Raw genomic sequence first — 24,639 nt, 5'->3', positions numbered from 1 at the left:
AGGGGGTTGGACTAGACACCTCCTGAGGTCCCTTCCAGCCCTGATATTCTAGGAGATGCCGGGTCTCTGCCAGGGTAGGGAAGGGAGGCGCACGTGTCCCCCATGGGGACTGCCCAGACCCCCATTTCCCAATCCCAGTTGTTGCCCCCTAACTACCAACACAGTTGCCCCCAACCATCAGTTGCCAGTCACCCGCCCGTCCCCCACTGCTGCCCCCTTCCCTCATCCAGGAACCTTTCAGCTCCTCCTCCCCCTCCCTTTTAATCAGCTCCTCAAAGGGCTCCCTGCTGCCCATGGTAATGGTGGGGGTGGGGGAACCATTACTTTGTGTTTATGTATTGGACACTCGTATAAAATCCAGTCCAACAGTCCCCCTTTTCCACTAGTTCGTTAACAGCAATATAAAATCCCCTCAGATCTTGGTGTTTTTCTCTCATGTTATCAAATACGCAGTTTGTGACACATTTTCTTTGCAAATCTCAAAGATTCATATAAAATAACCTAAACGTTTGCCCCACTGCTCTCTAGTTTTCTGTTTCTAATTGGATATGCCCTGAGATTTCCCTCTGTCTCTCTAATTATAAAATACCAAGAAAATCTCAGATTTACACCTTTTCTCAGATTCTTGAACCTGGATATAAAATGTTTGCAAATGTTGCCCATTTCCTCTTTATTCATTTATCAAATATTGATGTGAAACACTCAGATTTTACCTCCTATCGACAACTGATATAAAATCCCTCTGATTTTCCACTTTCCTCTCTATAATTTGCAAAATGGATCCAAAATCTCTCAGATTTCCACCCTTTCTCTTTCATTTCTGAATGTTGCTCTCAAAGCTCAGGTTTTGCCTCTTTCTATAACATTATCAAATGTCAATTAAAAATCCTCTCAGGTTTGGCGCTGTTCCCCATGTTTCTAAACCCCAGCAACTTCTTCCTTCGAGGGAACCTTTGCCCTGAGTTCTTCTCCATCCTGGATGTTGTAGGGGGTTAAATTGCCCAGAGATCATCTTTCCTGTCTCCTTTGTGATCATTTGGTCCCTCCTTTACCTCTGTTAAAATGTTTGCTGAAGAAAGAGACCAGCCAGATATTTAATACCCATCAAAGCCAGAGGCCTCCCCCTGTTCGGGGATCAGTGGTTCCCAGCTGGTAACGAGAGAGTTGGCTGGACCCTTTTCTTTTCTCCAGCTGGCACGGGATGAGGAGGTCACTCTGAGTGCAGTGTGGGTCCAGAAGTATCCTAAACCCCATGTGCAGTGCTAAGATGCAGCCACCTCTGGGGTGGATCCATGGTGGCCATTATTTCCTAGTGACAGGCATGGACATTTCTTACCTATTTTGTCCCTCCAGGCCTTCCATACTCCTGTTCAAGAGGCATCCCCCAGGGCTCCCTCTGCCTGTGTGACTGGCCAGCAGGGGGCGGTGGTCACTTTCTATCCACTTCTCAGGCACTGTGAGGTAACAGTGTTGCTGGGTGGGGGTGGGGCTGTGGGGGGAGATAGCAGCTGAAGGGGGATTGTGGTGGGGGGAGGCCTCTGGGTGGCTGGGCAGGGGGTACCCTAGTGAGGTTGGTGGGTTCTGGAGATTTGGGGTTTCAGGGGGTGGTTGTGATGTGCCCAGCCCTGAGGCTGTGGGTCCTGGAGGTGGGTATCGCTGGGGGCCTGGTGGCTGCAGAACAGCCGGGGAGGGCGTCTCTTGGGGAGGCGGGACAGGGGGTTAGAGGGAGCCTGGTGCTGTGCCAGGGGCTCCGTCTGGGATTCCCCCGCAGACTCCTGGGATTGCTGCCCTGCCCAGTGCACAGAGTGTGTGTGGGAGAATCCCCGGCGCTAGGCCAGGGGGTGCCCCTGTAAAGCATCAGGGTATCCCGCAGAGGGGAGGAGGGGGTGCCAGGCAAAGGGCAGGGCAGATCCTGCTGGAGGGCGGGGGAGGGGGTCCTAGGCAGGCAGTGAGGGACTGAGTTCCCAGTGGGGGTCCCTTTTGGGGGGTCTCTGGCTGTTGTGGTCTCTTGGTGGGGGGAACCTTTTGGGATTCCCAACCTGGCAGTGATGGTCTGGTGGGGGTTCTCTGGCCGGTGGGGCCCTGAGGGGTATCTGAGCTCCCTGGCCAGGGACTCTGGGGGCTGGGTCCCAGGAAATATCTGGGGGGGGCTGGCTGGGGCTCTGGGGGCTGCTCCTGACCTTTCTTCTTCTCCCTGATTAGCTTATGCCAGTATCCTGGCTCCAAGCACTGCCCGACACTCCCCGGCCGGGCCCAGTCACTGTGATAACTTTCTAGCCACTTATCAAACCCTGTGAGGTGAAATCACAGATTTTTCCTCTTCTCCCCTCTTGAAAACTGCAGGAACTTCCAGTTCCATTGTCCTAGATTGTCCAGTCCATTGTCCAGTCCTTGTCCTGGATCTGGGGGATGAGGGAGGTGGGAGGGGGGTCAGCGCTGCCGCACAATGGTCTCTTCCACAGCGTTCTGGACTCATTCTTTCTGAACTCTGGTTTCATTGAGACCATTGTTAATCCAGAGTCACTGCATGGAAAGACAAGGAATGACTCCAGATGGACAGTGGGGCAAATGAGATCAGCAATTCTCCCTGTGAGGAGGGGTTCTCATTAGCTGCTCTCCCCAGAGAGCTAAAGGAGGGAAGCTGCTCAAACGCTCTGTCCCTCTCTACTCAGGATATTGGGGTTCAGCTTCCTGGGTCAGAGGCTGCAGCCTCCATTGTGATCTGGGAGACCAGGCTTAGCAGCTGCTGCTCCCCCAGTGGGGTTCTGTGCTGGGAAGTGACCTGAATTAAAGCTGCTTCTCTGCCCGGCCCAGGGGATGACTTTCTCCAGCTGGTCCTAGCCCCCTAGGGCAGCCCTGGGCCCTGTTAATACTAAATTCTGAGCCAGAGTCTCCAGGTAACTGACAGACCTCAGGGAAAGTGCTGGGGACTGTTATGAAAGTGACTCTGCACAAACAGCCCCTCCTCATTTCTCCTCCCAGTAGCAATTGCCAGGAGAAAATCCAGCCCTGGGAGAGCAAAGCCCCCAGGAATGGGACTGTCCCAGCCAGAGGGGCAGGGAGAGAGGACAGGGGAAGGAGAGACTGAAAGGGGCAGTGGGAGAAATGAATGCAGGGGAGAGATTTCCAGCTCTCTAGTCCACCCAGACACATGTATTGCTGCATCCCTGGGCAGAACCACTTTCCAGTGGACAAAACAAGGATCAGACAGAGGAAAAGCCAGTTCCTGACTCCATATTCCCCCTGCTGGGGTGTGGCTGCCGTGGGGTCAGTGTCCGAGGGAATCCCCCACAGTGACTCCTTTGGTTCTGCTCTTTTCTAGCCTTCTGTTCAGAGACTTTGTTACGGGGTGAGGGGAGGGAGAAGGGTGGTTAAAAATGTGTCTGGGCTTAGCCTGGCAGGAGGGGCCAGATCTACATTGTAATAAACAGATTGAGCATTTCCCAGCATGGCAGGATCTAGGGTGTCTGTCTGCAGGGAAGGGGCCTGGGGGAATTCTGATGTGAAATTAACTAAAACTGGTTCTGAAATGCCCACAACTGCCCTTCTCCCCCAGACAGGCTGCAGAATGACGTCCATGTTTTGCTCCAGCTCATCCCAGCCTGGCGTGAGACAGGGAAGAGAAATGGCAGCAGTGGAGCCAACTCAGGTAGAGATTATCGGGGGGTTGCTGGTGGGTTCCTGCTGGAGGAGAGGGAGAGCAAATACACCGGAGATGGGAAGGTTTGCACAGTCTGGTTTGGAGGTTGGAGCGGGGCAGGAAATTCACAGCGTGGGGAAAGGAGGAGGCCAGGGTGTGGCAAACCTGCTGGGAGTTATTTAATAAGTGGCCTAGATTCTAGGAACAGACCCAGGAGGTTGGGAGGTGGAAATGCCCTAATTTGTGAAGAAAGAAAATAGCCCACCTACATGGAGCTAGTCAAACTGACCAGACTCCCAGTGCTGGAGCCTGACCTCACTAACCAGCGGCTGCTGTGAGATATGAAGGGGGCACCCCTGAGTCATGCTTATTGGAGCTGCCTCTCCCTTCATATCCTGCTCCTCACAATGGGGAGTTTATTGGGCTTCCTACCAGGGAGCTCTCCCTGGACCCTGCTAGGGGCTCCATCTCCTGTATCAGTCGGTGGCTAGTAGGTGTGTGATGGATCTGCTGGGAGAGACAAGGGGCTCTCTCTTCATCCCCTCACCCTGGTATTTGCTGGATACGCTGAGCGGGGTGGGGGTGGGACTCTGTTCACTGTGATCCACCCAGAGCTTCCATTTGATTTGCTCCTCTCTGCCACAAATGGTGGGGCTGTGAGTGGGGAAAGAGGTCCTGAGTGTTGGACTCTTGCTCTTTCAGGGGCCGGTGACCTTCGAGGAGGTGGCTGTGCATTTCACCAGTGAAGAGTGGGCTCTGCTGGACCCCGCTCAGAGAGCCCTGTACTGGGATGTCATGCAGGAGAACTATGAGAATGTGACCTCGCTGGGTAAGGGTTCCTGTCCCCTCGGTTCTTTCAAATGATACCTCACAAGCCATACTGTGTACAAAATTGATCATAATTTTCTAGAAGAGTGAACACAGGGGTGTAGACAGATACAGTGTCTGTGTGTGTGTGTGTGTTCCCAGCAGATATGTGTGTATTTCAATCCCTCACAAGCATAGTGTTCGGCATCTTCAAGGACCTGGGGAACTGGTCCTGGGAATTCACTGGTTTACCAAGTGTGACACTGTATGGAATTGTGAGACACTTTGGTATTAATAATAAAATAATAATATAATCTGATAAAATTGCAATGAATTGTGCTAGATATGCCATGTAAGGTGTCAGTGAAAATGTTATGATTTGCCAAGTATGATAATTTTGTTTCTATGTTTGTATCACCTTTGTATTGTGAGTTATAGATATGTAGGGTACATCTCTATTTCCAGACTTGTGCAGTGTTTCTGGGTGACACCCCCAGATATATTGGCATCAGCACTGCCTAGCCTGTTTGATGGCCCATTGAGGGTCATCATCTGTACAATGAGCCCATGGAAAGGACCAAGGGGATACACCTATTGAGTCAGCAAGACATGCCGGGGTATGCCTGTGTAATGAGAACTTCAAGGCTTTTCCATGCCACGTGCTGTGAATCTTGTATTTGGGACACAGGAAGTACAGGCCACATGGCAAAAGGAATGTAAAGGGCAGCTGCATCATCTCCATTTTGTCTTCATTCCCCCTTCCTACCTCTGGAGCAACTTCTCTACAAACTGAACCCTGGAACAAAGGAGTGAATGACCCATCCAAGCTGTGGATGTGTTCCAGACGGACTTTCAAGCCAGCAACTCACCAATACTGCTAAGAACCTGATATATCCATTTTGGAATGTATCTGACTGCTTTCCCATTTAACTTCTTTCTGTCTTTCTTTCATTTAAACCTTTAGTTTAGATGCTAAAGGATTGGCAGGAAGGATGGAATTTTGAGTAATATCCAAACCTATACTGACCTGGTGATGTGGCTGACCCTTTGGGGTCAGAGGAACACTTTGTTTATGTGAGCAGAGTTTTTAAATAACCTCTCACTGTACTGGACCTTGCTGCTGATTAGGAGCCAGAGAACTGGGATGCAATAAAGGGGGCCGTGTGATTTCTTTTTTCAGCTTCTCGATAACCCAGTTGGTGACTGGTCAGTGAGTTTAACTTCAGTGTTAACCAGCAGTTCTGGGAGCATCTGCTCTCCCTTTTTCAGCCTGTCCTAACTTTGGCATTTTCAGTGAGAACTGCCCCTGGCCCACCAGGTCACACTAAGCACTGAAGTTAAATTAATAGAATGTTTGTTTTTTTATGACCAAGTCTTATGAAATCAACTGAACTCCTTTGTTTTCTTTCATCTGAGCAGGGTTTCTAGTTTTCCAACGTGATGTGATCTCCCAGCCGGAACAAGGGGAAGAGCCGTGGGTCCCAGACCTCCAGGGTTCAGAGGAAAGAGAGATCCTGAGAGCTCCCTGCACAGGTGAGGAAACATTAAACCACCTCAGAATCTGTAAGTGCCTGAAGGAAACATCTGGGATGCCCAACAAAGCCCTTGGGGAGGTCTCTCAGTTCATTATTGTCCCTAGCAGGGGTCGTATCCTCAGGGTAAATATAGTTCATGGCTTCCTATAGATCCTAGCAGACACCAGGCAGTAGCTTCCTCCCTTCCCCCTACATATTTGGATGGGATGTGAAGGCTGAATTCATCCCCCTCCTCTCTCCTATTTGGGGGAAGAGTTTGGGGGAGTTCAGCTCCTGATTTTTATTTGACCTGTCCTCAGCACTTGTTTTTCTTTGGTCTTCCTCTTTCCATCCCTGTTTGAGGTTTCTGTCTCTGTCACAGCAGGTGATGCAATGACATGTGAGAAAGAGGAGCAGAATTCTCAGCCTGAAAATGTTGTGCCAGTGGGTAAAAACAGAGCATTATCCCAAAGACTGAAAAGGAATGTGTCCAGGAGTCATGAGCAGGGAAAATCCTGGGAGATTCAGCACAGACCAAAAACAGATCAAGGAAACCAGCTAGGGGAGAAAGTGGATAAATTTATTTCCTGTTGGGGAACTCAGAAGGTCCTCATGGAAACCACAACACAGCAGGATATCCTCAGGCGAAAGAGAAAAAATACATGCACTGAGTGTGGAAAAACCTTCTCTCACAGCTCAGACCTTTCTAAACATCAGAGAATCCACACAGGGGACAGGCCCTATGAATGCAGTGAGTGTAGGAAAACCTTCAATCGCAGTTCGCACCTTATTAGGCATCAAACAATCCACGGAGGAGAGAGGCCCTATGAATGCCGTGAGTGTGGGAAATGCTTCACTAGCAGCTCAAACCTTAGATTTAATTTACCCTGGTTCCTCAACTGTAGCTACAGCTCTAGTGCCCATCAGTCCAAAGACTGAGAGAAATGGAGAGTTCCAACCATTGTTCTTTTAGTATCTTATTGTTCCTCTCTCTGTTTTTTGTGCTGGCCTTTCTCTTCTATCATTTTCTGCCTTTGTTTAGTTGGTAACAGTTGGTTTCCATCACTCACGTTTGTTTGTTTAAATCTCTGTCTGTTGTGAAATAAATTTTTTGCTTGTTCGATAACTGTACTCAGGTGCTGTGTGAGATACAGTAGCAATGGTCCACAGTAAAACTAGTAACCTGGGATACTTGGGGAAGAGAGGATCTGGGATTTCACCGAGTATCTGGTGATCCGGGCTGGACCCCAGAGGGGGACACATTGAAGGAACTCAAGGGTTAAGGTGGCTGCTGTAGCTCAGAGGAGGGTGCTTGAGTTGCAGCAGGCTGGTGAGTTTGGTCACTAACATCTAGCTGCCAAATGCAAAACTCCCTCTTCCTTGTGGCAGGTGGCAACAAGGAGACTCACAGCCCTCAGCACCCTGAGAAGGGTCACAATGTGTCTCTGTGTTGATCTACCTGTCAAATCCACACAGGGAAAGCTCCCGATAGCACAAAACTCTGCCCTATGAAATCATGGAACATGTGCTCTTTGCTCTGTGAAAGCATGTAAAGAATCCAAGCGCTGGAGGACAGGGTTTGGGTCCAGAGCGACCTAGACAAATTGGAGGATTGGGCCCAAAGAAATCTGAGGAGGTTCAACAAGGAGAAGTGCAGAGTCCTGCACTTAGGACCCAAGAATCCCAGGCACTGCCACAGACTGGGGACTGACGGAGTGAGGGGGGTTTGATAGCAGCCTTCAACTACCTGAAAGAGCAGCAGTGTGGGCTTTCTCCTGGCCACTTTTGCTGGGCTGGGCAGGCGTCCTGGAGGCCTTTCTAGAAGAGAACTGGGAACGGAGTTAGAAAAACCAATGTGAAAACCAGAACCTCAGGTTTAGACTCATTTATTTATAATATTAAATCTTCAATTCTAGTGTCACAGTCAATACAATTGCTTCAGCCTGATAGTTGCCCAAAGGGAAACTTAACGTGAAGGTAAGAGCTTGCAGAGGACCAACCTCTGTTGGTGAAAGAGACAAGCTGTGGAGCTAACCCAGCACCCTTCTTCAGTTCTGTGTAGCCTGGAAGGTCGTCTCTTCCATAACCAGCAGTTAGAACATAAGAACAGCCACACTGAGTCAGACCAGTTCATCTAGCCCACTCTCCCGAAAGTGGCCAATGCCCAGCGCCCCAGAGGACCCCTGGGCCCAACATGGATACAACACCACCACAAACAAGGTTAAAAGTCAATGCACATGGGAGAAGCATCTTGTGTTTCCATAGGCGGTAGGTTTGTAGAAATTTTGGTGGTGCCCAGAACCTGCCCAAACTCCGCCCCCCACCTGCCCTAGGTTCTGGGAGGGAGTTTGGGGTGTGGCTGGGGATGAGAGGTTTGGGGTGTGGGAGGGGGCTCAGGGCTATAGCAGAGGGTTGGGGTGTGGGGTGATGGCAGTGTGGTGGGGCTGGGTATGAGGGGTTCATGATGCAGGAGGGGGCTCAGGGTTGGGGCAGACAGTTAGGGTACAGGGGGATGAGGGCTCTGGCTGGGGCTGGGAATGATGCGTTTGGGGTGTGGGAGAGGCTCAGTGCTAGAGCAGAGGGTAGGGGTGTGGGGGGTGAGGGCTCTGTCTGAGGCTGGGGGGTTTGGGGTGTTGGAGAGGCTCAGGGCTGGGGCAGAGGGTTAGGGTGCAGGGGGATGAGAGCTGTGTCTGGGATGGGGATAAGGTGTTTGGGGTGTGGGAGGGCTCAGGACTAGGGCAGAGGGTTGGGGTGCAGGGGTGTGTGAGGGCTCTATCTGGGGCTGGAGATGAGGGGTTTGTGGTGTTGGAGGGGGCTCAGGGCTGGGGCAGAAGGTTGGGGTGTGTGGGGGGATGAGGACTCTGGCTGGGACTGGGGATGGGAGGTTTGGGGTGTGGGAGGAGCTCAGGGCTCGGGCAGAGGGTTGAGGGTGTGGGGGGGGGAATGAAGGCTCTAACTGGGGGTGTGGGCTCTGGGGTGGGGCAGGGCTGGGGATGAGTTTGGGGTGCAGGCAGGCTGCTCCGGGACAAGGGCCAGAAAGGAGGACTCCCCCCAGCCCTTTCCCTGCTGGCAGCAGCAAGCTCTGGGGGAGGAACCCCTCATTCCCCCCCCCCCCAGGCAGCACACTCACTCCCACCACTGTCACTGCAGGTGCTCCTAGGACCCTTCTCAGGTCCAGGAATCTCCCTCGCCTCCCCCATGATGGGTGCCGGGGGGTGCTGCATGCACCTCCTCCCCTGCTGTTACCCCTGACTATAGCCTCACTGGGGGTGGGGGATGGGGCTGTCTCCTTGCCCAGCATGGGGCAGGAGTGGTGACTGCACGGGGGGGCTGTGATGGTGGAGGGTCCCGCTGGAAAAGGGAAGGGTCTGAGGTGGAAGGGCAGGCTCAGAGTCAGTCTGCCCTGGCAGTGAGTTGGGAAGGGGGGGCACTAGGACCCTGTGGCAGCAGTTGCTGCAGGGAGGCAGCATGGAGCTGCATGGAAGAGGCAGGGATGCTCTGCTCCCTCCGGGGCCCAGGGACATGCATGGGGCCAGCAAGGGGGTCCGGGGGACACTCGGGGGAAGCACAGGGGGGTGGCAGGTGAGGCCAGAGGGGAGACCCGGCCCCAAACTTTGGTGGAGCTGGGCCCCAGGGCTCTGAATATTGCTGGTGCCCGGGCACCACGTGGGTATATAACTCACCGCCCATGTGTGTTTCATTCCTTATGTCCTAGTCCCATCATGTGGCCATTTCCTTTTCTTCCTTTCTGTTAAAAGCTTTGGTGTTTTGCACAGAAACATTATTTCCCCAGGAGAGACCCAGGAGTGGGGGCTGCATTCCAGTACCAAACAGTCACTGGAAGGGGGCAGACAAAGGCCTTTAGGACGAGGCGTCCGTCACTGTCAAAAGATCATCTCCCTCCTGCAGGTCCCTGGCAGCCTGAATTTGTTCCTTATCCTCCCAGAGTCTGGGGGCTGGAATCAGCACTACCCAGCCCCTCCGTATGTAGCAGGAACAAACACAAACCTGGTCTTTAAAACAAGCTGTCCCCTTCCTTCTCAGGGAAGATTTTTCTGATTGAAGTTGAGCTTCAGTTCCCCTCTCCTAGGGGCGGGGCTGGTGTGGGGCCAGCTCCCAGTGAGATCTGTTTTCACCATTGCCCCCTTTCAGTCACTCTGGGATGGTAACTCTGCTCCCAGCTGTCAGGCAGCTTCCAGCCCATCCACCCTGCTCGCTAACTCCATGGTCATGTGTCACCCCCTTTGCCAGTGCACAGAACCTGCAGGAAAGCTACTCCTGCCAGACGCATTGGTGGTATAGTGGTGTGCATAGGTGCCTTCTAAGCCGTTGATCTGGGTTTGATTCTCAGCCAATGCAATAATGGCTTTTCCCTTCTGTTGTTTCCTCATCTGGAAGTGGTTTAGTTTCAGTCACATTGTGTTACAATCACATTATCTATAGAATGAAACAATAAATTTGTCAAAGTCCAGCAGGTCTTACAGGATGGAGGCACACAAGGGGCTGGAATGTGTCATCTGAGAAAGACAGAACCCTTGGAAACCTGCATCTCCCATCCCCTGGCCTTGTGTGTTATGATTCCAGCTGTGTGAGCTGTTTATAGGATGTTCTGGCATGATAGGGAAATGAAGTTTTGAGTCAGTTTTTGCTCCTGCAGATTCCTTTGCTGTTACAATTATAATGACATGAATAACAGGGAGGCAAAATAAACATAAACCCCAAATTGCAATACAGGTGGGGAAAGAGGCGATCACGGTTAAGCCAAACACATCAAAATAAAAATTAATACTAAAAAAGGGAAGGGTGGAAGAGATCAGGTATGTGGAGATCCCCTTGATATTTCAACGCACATTGTTAGAATCAAAGTTCAGACTTGACACTGGAAAACCCGCAACTACCTGTCTCTCTGAACACCTGTGATGAGCAAGATGGAGTTGGGACACCTGTTCTGCTTCAATCATTTATTGTCTCTCTGTTCTCTCCTTCTTCGCCCCCCAGTTCCTCGTCTCCAATGTCTCTGCCTTTCTCCTCTTGCTCCCTCTCCCCTGCCCTTTCCAGGAACTCACAGTCTACAGCATTTAGGACAAGCCAGAGCTCCCATGTTCTGCACATGAGCCTGTGTCAGAGGACGTGTGACCCCGTCAGAACCAGTCACCAGATCAATATGACCCTTTATGGGCGACTTCTCTGCCTGCTCTGCAATTTACATCTCCCCTCTCCCCCCGCCCGCAAACAGGGTGGGTACAGCTCTGACTGAGAGGCCTCACAGGAGAAATTTCATCCCAAAGACAAATTTGTGTGAAATGTTGAGAAATGAAGAGCCCCCCAAAATCCCCAGAACTCTAGTGTCACTCCCATGGCACCAGCACAGGGAACCCAGTGAGATGGGGTTACAGAATACAAGGGGGGAGGCAGCAGGGAGAGAGGTGACAGGGAATCTCTCTTTTTCTTTCTCTCGTCACTTTCTGTTCTTCTCTTTCCTTCCAGGAACTGCAGTCACAGCAGGGAGGGGTTTGTCTCCGTGTCTGTCACGGAGGTGGTGGAAGTGACGGATTCTGTGATTTCCTGCAACCTCCATGACTTCTGCAGTGGGCACAGTGGCTTAGTCCAGGGCCACTCAATCAACTGGCTCCAGGGACCGCCCAAGCAGCGGCCAATGCGGCTGGCCCTGGGGACCACTTGACCAGTGGTCCCGAGGGCAGCAGGAGCAGCCACAGCTTGGTGGCCTCTGGCAGCACTTCTGGGGTGGCCAGAGCAGCAGCTGGCCCCCTGGGGCTCCCCCCTGCCCTAGCAGCAGCTGGAGTGGCAGCGACTCTCAGGGCTTCTCCCCTGGTAGCTGGTGCTCATTATCCATCAAATAAATCAAAACACTTCCCCCTGCAAGTGGATTTAGCCCGGGACCCTCAGAGTCAGCAGCTGTTACGCCCCCACTGAGCTCTCTGGTCAGGTGTCCTAGTGCCAGGAGCCTCCGATGTAGATCCTAAAATAGCGTTTTTGCACCAGGGGCAGCTGAAATTTTGGACCAGACATTGTAGCTCCACTGTTATTTTACTGAATTGCTTCAAAACAGCAAGTGTAGAAAGTATCCTAAGTGCCAGGCTCTCTGCCATGGAAACAGCTGCCCCTGCTCTGCAGGAGTCTGTGTGTTCCACCCAGCAACGTACACACCTGCTCCACACTGAAGGGGAGTCAGACAGTGACGGTAACGCAAATCTTCAGACTATTAACCCAGGTCCTTTTCTTTAACCCAGGACATGCCAGTCACCTCTTAGCCATGGCGTTATCTTCATCTTCAAATACCTCTCAGGACATTTAACAAAGGGAGTGAACCCCCCCAAATGGCTCCCTGTTGAGGCGTTGTACCGAACCTGCCCCTGGAGACTGTCTGGTTTTATACTCTTAGAGCTTTTTCTCTTCAAACCGCTTATTCCAATCTCTGGGCCACCTCCGCATTTCAGAGTTTAGAATTTACTCTCATCACCCTCCTATGGCACTTTCCATGTGAATTGGGCAAAGCAAGTGGGGGAAGCTCCGTGGCTAATGAAAACCAATGCTCTGGGTGAGGCCTGAACTGACACCCACAGCTGTATTTCCCCCTGCATGAGCCACTATAGGTGCTTCTTAGACAAACTTGGGCTGTAGGTGGTTATGTGTGTCTGTGCTTCACCACTTTGGCTGCTCTGTGAAAAGCTGATGGTTCAAACAGAAGCTGGTGGGTTTTTGTTTTGTTTTAAGCAATTAGAGTCTAATACATTTTAACAGGCAGAAAATGTCCTATTCTGGTCTAGCCCCATTTGACTCCTTCTGTCCATCTTCTTCCTTCCCCCTCAGTGTCTTTCCTTCCCCATTGGGGACATGCAGAGATGAACCCCAGTCAGTCTGTGTCACAGAGAGTCTGTATCTCCTAAGGAATGTGGGTGAAGGATTCCAGCTGAATTAACGCCGCTCACCTGAGTTAGAAACATTTGTTTCTTTCGAGCACATAGTGGGAAATGGGACATTAATTCAGAGCCAGGAGGCAAGGCAGAGGCTTCATGCTCTTGATCTCCATGAAGGGAGAGAGGATCCCCAGGAAGGAACAGAGCTTCCTTTAGATTCAAGCTGGGTCTCCTGGAAGTTGGAAAAGACCCTTGGTCACTGAGGATCTCATGGGATCGTGCTGCTCCAGAGGCTCGAGAGTCCTGGGTGCGGGGAGGGTGTCACTGCACCGTCTGAAATGGAAGGGAGGACCCTGGAAGAGATGGGGAGGAACAGAAAATGGAGAGGAATGAAACAGAATAAACACCTCTTCTCTCTCCCCTCCCCAACCCAGCAAGAACTGTTATCAGTGGGGAAACTCCCCACCATGAATGGCAGAGACCACAGAGACATTCGCCTCATGCTGAGAAGTAAGGTGACCAATCACCAAGTGTGAAAAATCAGATACTTTCACCAGATGCATTGGTGGTATAGTGGTGAGCATAGCTGCCTTACTAGCAGTTGATCTGGGTTTGATTCCCAGCCAATGCAATGATGTGATGATTCCTCCACTGGGAATTGGTTTAATTTCAGTCACATTGTTTTAGTTTATCGAGAGAATCAGTGTCCCAAATCCCAACAGGTCATTAAACACCCAGTGGAGGAAGAAAGGGGTGGGACTATATAATAAGCAGTTGGAGTCATCCTGGTATTACAATGCTTGGTTTATTTATTTTTTTTTAAATTCCTTTACTTCCCTCTCCCTTTTAGACTCAGAGCCTTTAAGGTCAGAAGGGACCAGTGTGATCATCAGGAGGGAGGGGGAGGGGGAAAGCCACTTCACAGGCATTCAGAGAGGGAGAGGAGACAAAAATGGGAATGGGGGAAGTATAACAGACCTATTGAGCATAGAAATCACTGCTGCTCCTACAACAGCAGGGACAGGCCACTAGGAGCTGGGAAAAATTAAGCCCTCATGTTTCTGCCTGGTTTTGAACCAGGGACCTTTTGAATGTTAGGCAAACGTGATAACCACTACACTACAGAAACTCTGTTGCAGGGCTTTGCCCCTCCCTTCATAAGAACAGAAGAATGGCCAGACTGGGTCAGCCCAAAGGTCCATCCAACTCCATATCCTGTCTGCCAACAGTGGCCAATGCCAGGTGCCCCAGAGGGACTGAACCTAACAGGTAATGATCAAGTGATCTCTCTCCTGCCATCCATCTCCTCCCTCTGACAAACAGAGGCTAGGGATACCATTCCTTACCCAGGCTGCCTAATAGCCATTAATGGACTTCACCTCCATGAATTTATCTGCAAAAATAATGAGGAGTACTTGTGGCACCTTAGAGACTAACAAACTTATTTGAGCATAAGCTTCCGTGGGCTAAAATCCACTTAATCAGATGCATACAGTGGAAAATACAGCAGGAAGATATATATATACACAGAGAACATGAAAAAATGGGTGTTGCCATCCGCACTATAATGAGAGTGAGCAGTTAAGGTGAGCTATTATCAGCAGGAGAAAAAAACTTGTAGTGATAATCAGGATGGCCCATTTCCCACAGTTGACAAGAAGGTGTGAGTAACAGTAGGGGGACAAATAAACATGGGGAAATAGTTTTACTTTGTGTAATGACCCACCCACTCCCAGTCTTTATTCAAGCCTAATTTAATGGTGTCCAGTTTGCAAATTAATTCCAATTCAGCATCTCTCGTGGGAGTCTGTTGTTGAAGGTTTTTTGTTGTAATATTGCGACTTTTAGGTCTGTAATCGAGTGACCAGGGAGATTGAAGTGTTCTCTGGCTGTGTTTGAATGTTATAATTCTTGATGTCTGATTTGTGTCCATTTATTCTTTTATGTAGAGACTCTCTGGTTTGGCCAATGTAAATGGCAGAGAGGCATTGCTGGCACATGATGGCACATATCACATTGGTAGATGTGCAGGTGAATGAGCCCCTGATGGCATGGCTGATGTGATTAGGTCCTATGATGGTGTCCCCTGAACAGATATGGGGAGAGAGTTGGCAATGGGCTTTGTTGCAAGGATAGGTTCCTGGGTTAGTGTTTTTGTTGTGTGGTTGCTGGTAAGTATTTGCTTCAGGTTGGGTGGCTGTCAGTAAGCAAGGACTGACCTGTCTCCCAAGATCTGTGAGAGTGAGGGATTGTCCTTCAGGATGGGTTGTAGATCCTTGATGATGCACTGGAGAGGTTTTAGTTGGGGGCTGAAGGTGACGGCTAGTGGGGGTTCTGTTACTTTCTTTGTTGGGCCTGTCCTGTAGTAGGTGACTTCTGGGTACTCTTCTGGCTCTGTCAATCTGCTTCTTCACTTCAGCAGGTGGGTACTGTAGTTGTAAGAATGCTTGATAGAGATCTTGTAGGTGTTTGTCTCTGTCTGAGGGGTTGGAGCAAATGCGGTTGTATCTTAGAGCTTGGCTGTAGACAATGGATTGTGTGATGAGGTCTGGGTGAAAGCTGGAGATGTAGGTAAGTATAGCGTTCAGTATGTTTCTGGTATAGGGTGGTGTTTATGTGACCATCGCTTATTAGCACAGTAGTGTCCAGGAAGTGGATCTCTTGTGTGGATTGGTCCAGGCAGAGGTTGTAGGTGGGATGGAAATTGTTGAAATTATGGTGGAATTCCTCAAGGGTTTTCTTTTCCATGGGACCAGATGATGAAGATGTCATCAGTGTAGCACAAGTAGAGTAGGGGCATTAGGGGACGAGAGCTGAGGAAGCGTTGTTCTAAGTCAGCCATAAAAATGTTGGCATACTGTGGGGCCATGCGGGTACCCATAGCAGTGCCGCTGACTTGAAGGTACACATTGTCCCCAAATGTGAAATAGTTATGGGTGAGGACAAAGTCACAAAGTTCAGCTGTGACATTATCGGGGATACTGTTCCTGACGGCTTGTAGTCCATCTTTGTGTGGAATGATGATGGAGCGTCTACATAGCCAGACAATCCTGCTGTCAGGGTGCCAATGCCTGAGATGATGGGGCATCCAGGATTTCCAGGTTTATGGATCTTGGGTAGCAGATACAATAACCCTGGTTGGGGTTCTAGGCTGTCTTATTGCCAAGGGATGGAGAAACTCGGCCAGCAGCAGGGGGTGCAGAATGCCATCCTAGTGTGGGGGTGACAGCGCCTCCAAGATCCTGACACCCCTATTGGTTCCACTGCTGGTTGTTTTCCTTTTCCGGTGGGACTTTGGGCAAGTTGCTCCCCCCTCTAGGGCTCCGTCCCCAGCAGGCAAATGGGGATTTCGTACCTTCCCGCTATTGGAAAGTGCTGGGAGAATCCCCCAGCCAAAGCTGCTCTGACAGCGCTAAGCAGCATCTGACCATTCAAGGTCGGAGCGCACTGCCCAGGAGGAGGAGTGTCTGGCTCTGGGGTTTCACTTCAGCCCAGTCTAGAGAGAGGGACCCAGCCATGGGGTTTGGCTCAAGAAGACCAAGTCTCCAATTTGTTACGGGCATTTTGAATTCCAATCCTGAGCTCCAAAGTGCTTGGTGTCATTTGCACATTTTAGAAGCATGCTCTCCACTCCATTTTCCAAATCATTCATGAAACTATTGAATAGTACCGGACCCCGGACTGATCCCTGCTGGACCCTCTCCGTTGGGCAGCCAAACCTGGAGAAGGGCCCTTGGAGTCTGGGCTTTCAACCAGCTCTGCACGCACATGACACTGATTGCATCTAGACCGCATTTCCCTCGTTTGCTTGTGAGAATGTCCTGCGGGATTGTGTCAAAAGTCTTAGTAACCCCGAGATAGATCCCATCTACTGTTTACCCACCTCCACTAGGCCCGGAACCCTGCCAAAGAAAGAAAGAGGCTGGGTTTGGGATGATTTGTTCTTGACAAATCCATGCTCACTCATCCTAAGAATCAAATTATCCTGTAGGTGCTGCTGACAAACTGATTGTTTAAGAATGTATTCCAGTATCTCTCCAGCTATGGAAGTGAGGCTAGCTAGTCTGCAAGTCCAAAGGGTCTCTTTGTTTCCCTTTGAAAGATAGGTCCTGTCTTGTTCATGGATGGGAAGATGTTCTTTTTCAGGGATCTCAGACGAGAACTGGGGCACAACACCTGGTTTGTTAAGGCCACAAAAATGGAGGCAGGAACCTCGTCTCTCCTGCTGGCAAAGAACCCCAGGTACCGAAAAGACAGAGACTCACATCCCTGAATGGGCTTTAAGAAAGGCAGTGGTTAAAAAGCTTGGCCCCGACCATTTCTTGTTTCCTCAGACTAGACATTTTAGCAAACTTTAGAATTCCTTGGTGCTAAACACCGTGAATCTCCCCTTTCTCCTTCACAGAGGGCTTTATCGCCCCTTATCTCACTCAGGCTCACAACTGCCCAGAGTTCAAGAACTGTCCCTGTTCCCATTGGACAGATGGGGAGGAGCCTGAGGTCCAGAGAAGGGAAATGACCTACCCAAGGGCCTACACAGCAAGGCACTGGCAGAGCCAGAAAGAGAAGCCACCAGTTCCGACTCCTGTTCTAACAGACAAAAAAAAAAAACTCCAGAGGCAGGGATAGAGCCCAGGAATTGAAATGGTGGGGAAATTTCATTTAAACCATTTCTGTCAAAAAATCCCATTCAGACTAAACCAGTTTGTTTCTCGAAATCATAACAAGTGGGATGAAAGTTCTTTGCAAAAAGATTTTGTTCAAAACAAAAGCATCTCCTGTTTGTCACAGTGCGTTAAATTGTCTCATCGCACACAAAGAGGAGACACTTCGATCTCAAACATTAGATAAGATGCTTCAATCTGAGCTAAGTCATTGCTGCTCTTAACAATTTAAAAATAAAAAAATACAAATAAAATAGACTGTTTCAGCTATTCTGTTATGTCATAATCTGCTCTGAGTAAACGTGATAGGACACCTCATATTATGCACTACTCCTAGTGACACTCTCCAATGGATCCCCATCCTTCACCCACCGTGAGGTAGGTAGGAGCGGATCATTATTATCCCTACTTGAAAGAGGGAGAAGCTAAGGCTGAGAAAGGAGAATTGACTTGTCTTAGGTCACACACCCAGTCAGTGGCAGAGTTGGGAATAGGCAGGGCCGGCTCCAGGCACCAGCATTCCACGCTGGTGCTTGGGGTGGCATTCTGCAAGGGGCGGCAGTCCCCCTTGCTTTGCCCCCAAGTAGCGCGCCGAATTGCTGCTGCGGGCGGGTGCGGAGGGGCAGTCTGTATGCCGTTAGGGTGGCAGGCGCATTTCCGCGGCAGCGGCAATTCGGAGGCAGCTTCTATGTTTAGCTGTCAGGGGTGGCTTCAGCTAAACATAGAAGCTGCCACCGAATTGCCGCCGCCGCAGAAATGCGCCTGCTGCCCTAAGGGCACACGGACTGCCCCCCCCTCGCCCAGGGCAGCAATTCGGCGCGCTGCTTGGGGCGGCAAAAACTGTAGAGCCGGCCCTGGGAATAGGACCCAGGAGCCCTGATTTTCAAACTAACCATCGGCTCTTGAATTTCAGACATTGAATAACCTGAATAAAGTGCTCTCAGATGAGCTCCAGACCAACAACAGTGCACAGGAATTATTCAGCAAGTATTTGAGGAGAACTGCAATGTTAGAGAGAATCGTGAACTGCTCAGAGACCATTAATGTAGAGAAGCAGCAAAATTCGTCAAACACAGAACTGGTTCTGACTTATTTCCTTGCTCTTAAAAGAGACCAACAAGGACCTGAGTCTCCTCCCTGTCAATAACCCCCTGCTCAGCCAATCAGGGTAGAGACTGAGGACGGGAGGCTGAGGGTTCTCACCAGAGAGCCCAAAGGATGGCCCAGGTCACTGGTGGGGATCAAATAAAATTCAGAATAAAATTCGGCCTCCTTAAGCTTGTGTTTTCCATGCCTAGAATTCAACTCTCACCAGATGGATCAGACTGAAGAGGTTTCAAACCTCCAGGAGGCTCTTACCTTCTAAACAGGGACGGCTGTTTTCTAGTAAAATCACTAACAGGGAAGGAGAAAACTCGAAAGAGGTTCCTCCTGGCGCTCACGTCCGTGAACCCGAATACTCTCTCAGTCCTCAAAGAGAGACCTGGAGAAGGAGACTTGCTGAAGCAAAGCCACAGGGGTCTCTGAGGTTTCCCTGGCCCCTCGCCCCTGTCCTGCCTGGCTGATGTCAGCATCTCTCTGTGAGGTCACCACCTCTCCACCAATAGTCTTTGACCAATAATCTGAGGTCCTGCAAAAGGCCTTTGTGATGTCACTGACACACCCCTCCCTTGCTGTGCCAATGTCCTGCCCCTGGCCAGGCACTTTGGAGGTTTGAGCTACTCCCTGTGGATCACCCCACTCAAGGAGCGTTCGTTCTAGGCAGAACTGACACCAACTTGTCCGGGGTGTTCCCCAGAAGCATATCACAAGTTTGAAATACGGGCAGCATAGAGCCTATATTCATAACGTCAACTACAAAAATGATACACATCTAGAGATAGCATCATTATAATCAGCCAATCAGAACCTCTCCATAGACCCCTTACACGACAACCTTTCGACAATATTGGCTGCAAATATAGAACCGTGGTCGCAGCAGTGATCTATACGGTTACAGATTATGTCAATAACATCACAGGAGGTGACACGGCATCAGTGAGACTGATACTGGAATACTGCCTCCAGTTTTGGTGTCCTCGTTTGAAAAAGATGTTGTGAAATTGGAGCTGGGGCAGCAAAGAGCCACCAAATGTTCTGAGGGCCGGAGAAAAATGCCTTCTAGTGAGCTACTGAAAGAGCTCAACCTGTTTAGCTTATCAAAAGAATATTGAAAGGTGACTTCACTGAAGTGTTGAAGTGCCTTAATGGAGAGAAAAGATTGGGTATTAAAGGGCTCTTTTAATATGAAAAGAGACAAATTCATATTACAACAAAGGCACAAATATTCAACAGCGAGGATGATTCACCACAGGAACAAGCTACCAAGGAAAGTGGTGGATTCTCCATCTCTTGATGTCATTTCATGAAGACTAGATGCCTTTCTGGAATGTGTTTGCCCCAAAAGTAGCTATTGTGTCATACAGGAGGCCTGTGATATGCAGGGGGTCCGATTAGATGCTCTAATGGTCTCTTCTGGCCATAAAGTCGACTAATTTCTGAAAAACTGAGTGTAGCATTGGGAGCAGCGTCTGATGTTTCCCTGTCTAGCCGGCTTGCTGCCTGGAACGAACGCTCCTTGAGTGGAGTGATCCCCAGGGAGTAGCTCAAACCTCCAAAGTGCCTGGCCAGGGGCAGGACATTGGCACAGCAAGGGAGGGGTGTGGCAGTGACATCACAAAGGCCTTTTGCAGGACCTCAGACTATTGGTCAAAGGTGGTGGGGAGGTGGTGACCTCACAGAGAGATGCTGACATCAGCCAGGCAGGACAGGGGTGAGGGGCCAGGGAAACCTCAGAGACCCCTGTGGCTTTGCTTCAGCAAGTCTCCTTCTCCAGGTCTCTCTTTGAGGACTGAGAGAGTATTCGGGTTCACGGACGTGAGCGCCAGGAGGAACCTCTTTCGAGTTTTCTCCTTCCCTGTTAGTGATTTTACTAGAAAACAGCCGTCCCTGTTTAGAAGGTAAGAGCCTCCTGGAGGTTTGAAACCTCTTCAGTCTGATCCATCTGGTGACAGGTCACTTCCCTTCTCTATACCTCAGGCTCCTCCCCATCTGCCCAATGGGAACAGGGACAGTTCTCAAACTCTGGGCAGTCGTGAGCCTGAGTGAGATAAGGGGCGATAAAGCCCTCTGTGAAGGAGAAAGGGGAGTTTCACGGTGTTTAACACCAAGGAATTCTAAAGTTTGCTAAAATGTCTAGTCTGCGGAAACAAGAAATGGTCGGGGCCAAACTTTTTAACCACTGCCTTTTGTAAAGCCAATTCAGGGGTGTGAGTCCCTGTCTTTTAGGTACCTGGGGTTCTTTGCCAGCAGGAGAGAAGAGGTTCCTGCCTCCATTTTTGTGGCCTTAACAGACCAGGTGTTGTGCCCCACTTCTCATCTGAGATCCCTGAAAAAGAACATCTTCCCATCCATGAACAAGACAGGACCTATCTTTCAAAGGGGAACAAAGAGACCCCTGGGACTTACAGACTACCCAGCCTCACTTCCATAGCTGGAGAGATCCTGCAATACATTCTTAAACAGTTTGTCAGCAGCACCTACAGGAGAATTTGGTTCTTAGGACAAGTGAGCCTGGATTTGTCAAGAACAAATCATCCCAAACCCAGTCCCTTTCCTTCTTTGGCAGGGTTCCGGGCCTAGTGGAGGTGGGTAAACAGTAGATGGGATCTATCTTGGGAATACTAAGGCTTTTGACACAGTCCCGCAGGACATTCTCACAAGCAAACCAGGGAAATGCGGTCTAGATGCAACCAGTGTCATGTGGGTGCACACCCGTTGTGGGGGGAGGGGAGCAGAGGGCCTCCTTGTGCTGCCTGGGGTAGGGGCAGAGCATGGAGCTGCCTCCCCTCCCGGGTCTATTCCAGGAGTGAGTGGGTGGGGTCTTTTGGCCTGCAAGGTGCAGCAGGTCAGACTAGATGATCACACTGGTCCCTTCTGACCTTAAAGGCTGAGTCTAAAAGGGAGAGGGAAGTAAAGGAAATTTTTTTTAAAAAGTAAACCAAGCATTGTAATACCAGGATGACTCCAACTGCTCATTATATAGTCCCACCCCTTTCTTCCTCCACTGGGTGTTCAATGACCTGTTGGGATTTGGGACACTGATTCTCTCATTCCATTGATAAACTGATACAACGTGACTGAAACTAAACCAATTCCCAGGGAAGGAATAATCACATCATTGCATTGGCTGGGAATAAAACCCAGGTCAACTGCTTGGAAGGCAGCTATGCTCACCACTATACCACCAATGCATCTTGTGAAAATCTCTGATTTTTCACACTTGGTGTCTGGTCACCTTACTTCTCCGCATGAGGCAAATGTCTCTGTGGTCTCTGCCATTCATGGTGGGGAGTTTCCCCATTGATAACAGTTCTTGCTGGGTTGGGGATGGGAGAGAAAAGAGGCATTTATTCTGTTTCATTCCTCTCCATTTTCTGTTCCTCCCCTTCCCTTCCCTTCCAGGGTCCTCCCTTCCATTTCAGACTGTGCAGTGACACCCTCCCCGCACCCAGGACCCTCGAGCCTCTGGAGCAGCACGATCCCATGAGATCCTCAGTGACCAAGGGTCTTTTCCAACTTCCAGGAGACCCAGCTTGAGTCTAAAGGAAGCTCTGTTCCTTCCTGGGGATCCTCTCTCCCTTCATGGAGATCAAGATCATGAAGCCTCTGCCTTGCCTCCTGGCTCTGAATTAATGTCCCATTTCCCACTATGTGCTCGAAAGAAACAAATGTTTCTAACCCAGGTGAGCGGCGTTAATTCAGCTGGAATCCTTCACCCATATTCCTTAGGAGATACAGACTGACTGGAGTTCATTTCTGCATGTTCCCAATGGGGAAAGAAAGACACTGAGGGGGAAGGAAGAAGATGGGCAGAAGGAGTCAAATAGGGCTAGACCAGAATAGGACATTTTCTGCCTGTTAAAATGTACTATATTCTAATTGCTTAAAACAAAACAAAAACCCACCAGCTTCTGTTTGAACCATCAGCTTTTCACAGAGCAGCCAAAGTGGTGAAGCACAGACACACATAACCACCAACAGCCCAAGTTTGTCTAAGAAGCACCTATAGTGGCTCATGCAGGGGGAAATACAGCTGTGGGTGTGAGGTCAGGCCTCACCCAGACCGTTGGTTTTCATTAGCCACGGAGCTTCCCCCACTTGCTTTGCTCAATTCACATGGAAAGTGCCATAGGAGGGTGATGAGAGTAAATTCTAAACTCTGAAATGCGGAGGTTGGCCCAGAGATTGGGATAAGGGGTTTGAAGAGGAAAAGCTCTAAGAGTATAAAACCAGACAGTCTCCAGGGGCAGGTACGGCACAACACCTCAACAGGGAGCCATTCAGGGGAAGGGGTTTCACTTCCTCTGTTCAATGTCCTGAGAGGTATTTGAAGGTGAAGATAACACCATGGCTAACAGGTGACTGGCATGTCCTGGGTTAAAGAAAGGGACCTGGGTTAATAGTCTGAAGATTTGTGTTACCGTCACTGTCTGACTCCCCTTCAGTGCGGAGCAGGTGTGTACGTTGCTGGGTGAAACGCAGAGACTCCTGGAGAGCAAGGGCAGCTGTTTCCATGGCAGAGAGCCTGGCACTTAGGACACTTTCTACACTTGCTATTTTGAAGCAATTCAGTAAAATAACAGAGGAGCTACAATGTCTGGTCCAAAATTTCAGCCGCCCCTGGTGCAAAAACGCTATTTTAGGATCTACATCAGAGGCTCCTGGCACTAGGACACCTGACCAGAGAGCTCAGTAGTGGGTGTAAGAGCTGCTGACTCTGAGGGTCCCGGGCTAAATCCATTTGCAGGGGGAAGTGTTTTGATTTATTTGATGGATAATGAGCACCAGCTACCAGGGGAGAAGCCCTGAGAGTCGCTGCCACTCCAGCTGCTGCTAGGGCAGGGGGGAGCCCCAGGGGGCCAGCTGCTGCTCTGGCCACCCCAGAAGTGCTGCCAGAGGCCACCAAGCTGTGGCTGCTCCTGCTGCCCTCGGGACCACTGGTCAAGTGGTCCCCAGGGCCAGCCGCATTGGCCGCTACTTGGGCGGTCCCTGGAGCCAGTTGATTGAGTGGCCCTGGAGTCAGCCACTGTGCCCACTGCAGAAATCACAGAGGTTGCAGGAAGTCACAGAATCCGTCACTTCCACCACCTCCGTGACAGACACGGAGACAAACCCCTCCATGCTGTGACTGCAGTTCCTGGAAGGAAACAGAAAGTGACGAGAGAAAGAAAAAGAGAGATTCCATGTCACCTCTCTCCCTGCTGCCTCCCCCCTTGTATTCTGTAATCCCATCTCACTGGGTTTCCTGTGCTGGTGCCATGGGGGTGACACTAGAGTTCTGGGGATTTGGGGGGCTCTTCATTTCTCAACATTTCACACAAATTTGTCTTTGGGCTGAACTTTCTCCTGTTAGGCCTCTCAGTCAGAGCTGTACCCCACCCTGTTTGCGGGGGTGGGGGGGGAAGAGGGGAGATGTAAATTGCAGAGCAGGCAGAAAAGTCGCCCATAAAGGGTCATATTGATCTGGTGACTGGTTCTGACCGGGGTCACATGTCCTCTGACGCAGGCTCATGTGCAGAACATGGGAGCTCTGGCTTGTCCTAAATGCTGTAGACTGTGAGTTCCTGGGAAAGGGCAGGGGAGAGGGAGCAAGAGCAGAAAGGCAGAGACATTGGAGACGAGGAATTGGGGGGAGAAGAAGGAGAGAACAGAGAGACAATAAATGATTGAAGCAGAACAGGTGTCCCAACTCCATCTTGCTCATCACAGGTGTTCAGAGAGACAGGTAGTTGCGGGTTTTCCAGTGTCAAGTCTGAACTTTGATTCTAACGTGTGTTCAAATATCAAGGGGATCTCCACATACCTGATCTCTTCCCTCTCCCCTTTTTTAGTATTAATTTTTATTTTGACGTGTTTGGCTTAACCATGATCGTCTCTTTCCCCACCTGTATTGCAATTTGGGGGTTATGTTTATTTTGCCTCCCTATTGTTCATGTCATTATAATTATAACAGCAAAGGAAGCTGCAGGAGCAAAAACTGACTCAAAACTTCATTTCCCCATCACGCCGGAACATCCTACAAACAGCTCACGCAG

At 50.2% G+C, this 24,639-nt stretch overlaps 3 non-coding genes across 3 annotated transcripts; 1 reads left to right on the top strand and 2 right to left on the bottom strand.

Annotated features, from left to right (window-relative positions):
* Positions 1–13,398: 13,398 nt before the first annotated feature.
* TRNAV-UAC lies at positions 13,399–13,470 on the top strand. Its single transcript has one exon. It is a non-coding gene; the product is annotated as a tRNA-Val (tRNA).
* A 425-nt stretch (positions 13,471–13,895) lies between these two features.
* Positions 13,896–13,968, bottom strand: TRNAV-AAC. The gene has a single exon. It is a non-coding gene; the product is annotated as a tRNA-Val (tRNA).
* A 7,755-nt stretch (positions 13,969–21,723) lies between these two features.
* On the bottom strand, positions 21,724–21,795 carry TRNAG-UCC. The gene has a single exon. It is a non-coding gene; the product is annotated as a tRNA-Gly (tRNA).
* Positions 21,796–24,639: the final 2,844 nt, after the last annotated feature.

This window comes from Mauremys mutica, chromosome 18 (assembly GCF_020497125.1).
Source record: "Mauremys mutica isolate MM-2020 ecotype Southern chromosome 18, ASM2049712v1, whole genome shotgun sequence".
Classification (NCBI taxonomy): Eukaryota; Metazoa; Chordata; order Testudines; family Geoemydidae; genus Mauremys; species Mauremys mutica.
The sequence above is the reverse complement of the archived record's forward strand: the minus strand, read 5'-3'. Positions and strand labels throughout refer to the sequence as shown.